General features: G+C 47.4%; 1 protein-coding gene across 16 annotated transcripts in view; it reads right to left on the bottom strand.

The window, feature by feature from the left end:
• The window catches only part of PMS1 (PMS1 homolog 1, mismatch repair system component), a 109,172-nt gene that overhangs the window by 105,443 nt on the left and 422 nt on the right, over positions 1-3,307 (bottom strand). For 3 of the 16 annotated variants that reach the window (XM_072742524.1, XM_072742523.1, XM_072742518.1), the window contains exon 2: positions 1,280-1,415. The exons of 12 other annotated variants lie outside the window; for them this stretch is intronic. The gene's annotated coding sequence lies outside the window, so the exon portion shown is untranslated. Of the gene's footprint in view, positions 1-1,279; positions 1,416-1,553; positions 1,798-3,307 lie in introns of those variants that run through there. One more of the 16 variants, XM_072742519.1, reaches the window with a different exon arrangement.

Below are 3,307 nucleotides of genomic sequence, written 5' to 3' on the forward strand. Positions count from 1 at the left end.
TATCAAGAAGATAAGCATTCATTATTCGTGTTATAATTTTTTAAATGGGAACAGAAAGGCCAGATGATATAACTGGCATTGCTGAGAAAACACCAGTATATCACCTACTACAGAAAACCTGAAGCAGTGATTCTGTTTTGAAACATTTGTTCCTCCTATGGATTATCAAGTCATATGTTTCTATCATGGTACTTAACAGTCATAGGGAGTATATGGGAGCAACAAAAAGATTCACCCCCTTCTTCCCCTGCCAAAAATACACATAGACCCCCATGCACTTGAAAAATAAGATCATCTGGGTAAGGCAATTTCTCAAAAAATTAAGCAATTACCATATGATCCAGCTATTCCAATTCTGGGTATATACCCGAAAGAAGTGAAAGCAGGGATTTGAAAAGGTATTTGTGCGACCTATGTTTATAGGAGCATTACTCAGAATAGTTAGAAGGTGGAAACAACTCAAGTGTCCATTGACAGATGAATGGATAAACTACATATATACAAACAAACAATAGACTATTATTCCACTTGAAAAGAAATTCTGACACATGCTACCACACTGGATGAACCTTGACGTTAATGCTATGTGAAATAACCCAGTCACAAAAGGACAAGTAATTGTATTATCCCACTTATATGAGGTATCTAGAGTAGTCAGAGACCTAACGGTGGTTTCCAGGCACTAGCAGGAAGGGAAATATAGAATTAGTGTTTAATGGGTACCATTTCAACTGGAAAAAATGAAAAAGGTTTGTAGATGGTTGATAAAGATGTTTACGCAACAATGTGAATATACTTAATGCTATTGAACCGTACACCTAAAAATGGTTAAAATGATAAATTTTGTTGCATATATTTTACAACAGTAAAATAAATCCTTTGAATTTATTTGAAAATAAATAAATTTGTTAAATAAGCATAATGGCTAAGTAAAAAAAAAAAAAAAAAAGCAAAATCTCTTCCAAGGATGAGACGTGACTGATTGTATTACCATTAATGAAACGATTTCTAAAGAGATACTTACTTGTCAGCAAAAAAAACTCTTTAAAAAGGAGAAAGACAAATGACTATTTTTAGCACAATCCAACCCATGAAGAATGTAAGACAGGGGACTCAAAAGAAATGCATCGGGCCTGAAATATTAACCATTAAGAGCCCCAAACTCATTTCTATTGCTTCCATTCCATATTTGTCAAATTCTGATTATAATTTGGATCTGGCTTTCACTGTCATTTGCTCAATACAGAGAAGGTGAGGACAGCAAACTTAAGTAACCTACCTCCTTCATCATTACATTTTTTTTTTATAAATTAACACATCAGTCTATGGTCTTCACAAAGCAGTTTCTGAGCAGATTGACTGTGTGACAGCACCCAAGTCCAGTCACTTCCAGATCTGACAAACCAACGTGAAGCCTAGAACATCAGGTGTTGAAACAGTAAGCACACCAAGGTCCTGCTAGGCTCCGGGTACTTCTGTGGCAAGGACACCACCCTCCCCAACGGACTTCCCGCTCTGGGCGCACATTTTCCATAATGCTGCATCGTAATCACCTAGTGTTAGTCTCAGTTCCTTGAAGATAGAGAGTGGATCCTAACTTTTATCTCTAACAACTGATGAAGTTCGTAAAGAATCCAATCAATAGGGATCCCTGGGTGGCACAGCGGTTTGACGCCTGCCTTTGGCCCAGGGTGCGATCCTGGAGACCCGGGATCGAATCCCACGTTGGGCTCCCGGTGCATGGAGCCTGCTTCTCCCTCTGCCTATGTCTCTGCCTCTCTCTCTCTCTCTGTGTGACTATCATAAGTAAATAAAATTAAAAAAAAAAAAAGAATCCAATCAATATGTAATAAATGAAATAATAAATGAAAATAGAATCCAATTCAGTAAGATGTAATTAGGAAATGAGTGTTAAAAGATTCTTCAACATATAATTTTCCTCTGAAACTTAAAAATGAAGAATCAGGCAATAGCACAGACAAAATGGGCATATTTTGATTCTGGATTCCAGGGGAAGGTACAGTAGTCAGGCCGTATTTCTCGAGGACCGTTCAGGAGTGGCACTCACACCGCGGACGTGACCCGTGTGAAGGCCCAGTCAGGCCACGGCATAAACGCCTTTCCACCAACAGTAAAGGGCACGGAAACCATCACTTGCCAAACCCGCGGTCCTGGTAGAGGCACCTATTCTTTCTGCTGCTCACGTGCCATCACCCTGAGGAAGAAGGAGCTCCTCCCTCCTGTGTCCTAGAGGTCAGGTTCCCGGTGAGCAGCGTTAGGGCCACAGCAGCCGAGCGCCCGGATGGAGTCCGCCAGGAGTCCTGCGGCCCGTGATCCCTGAGGGCGTGGAGACGCACCTGCCCAGCGAAATTCAAACTAGGAAAATGCCACAGGCGGGAGGTTTTGTTTTGTTTTAATTCATGAGAGAGAGAGAGAGAGAGAGAGAGAGAGGCAGAGACACAGGCAGAGGGAGCAGACTCCATGCAGGGAGCCCGACACGGGACTCGATCCCGGAACGCCGGGGTCACGCCCCGGGGATCCCCGACGCGGGAGGTTTTGCGGTCAGACTAGATTTCAGCAGTTAACAGAAAGGAACCTCTAATCATGCAGCCGGGATAACTACTTTTTCTTGACATTTGGGTCTTACTCTTTTTGTCTTCTGTGGGTCAGCAGCACGTCCTAGGGGAAAATAGGAGTTATTTTATCTTGTGGAAGTTGAGGAAACAAATTCCAAGAACTGTGTGGCCCGCAAATCCAGCTGTGTGGTCCAGCTGCCTCATCCGGGAGATGAGGGCAGCAGGCACCTGGTGGGGAGGCACCTGGCGGAAGGGGGGGGGGAGCACCTGGTGGGGCGGTACCTGGCGGGGAGGCACCAGGCGGGGCGGCACCAGGCGGGGGACACCTGGCGGGGAGGGGCACCTGGCGGGGAGGCACCCGGGGGGGTCGGCACGTGGCGGGAGGCACCTGGCGGGCACAGCACAGCTGTCCCCCGAGGTCGCGGTTCTGCCCGTCATGTGTCCCGCCCGGGGACGCCCAGCACCTCGGCGGCCGCGAGCACAGGCGCGTGTCCCCGGACGGTCCCCGTGACTCCTCGCACCAAGCGCCCGACGGCGTCCGGCAGCACACGGGGCCGGCCTCCTGGCTGGGTCGGCTCGCCCCAGCGGGCGAGGAGCGCCTCTGGGGTAAATGTGTCCACGCTCAGGGCGGCAAGGTCACGGCAGTAAACGCGAACCCCAAAGGCCCACAACCGACCCAAGGGCTGAAGGGGGCCTCGGCGCGGCCACGACAGGCGGCGGCGTCTACTCAC

This window comes from Vulpes vulpes, chromosome 16 (genome assembly GCF_048418805.1).
Source record: "Vulpes vulpes isolate BD-2025 chromosome 16, VulVul3, whole genome shotgun sequence".
Taxonomy (NCBI): Eukaryota; Metazoa; Chordata; class Mammalia; order Carnivora; family Canidae; genus Vulpes; species Vulpes vulpes.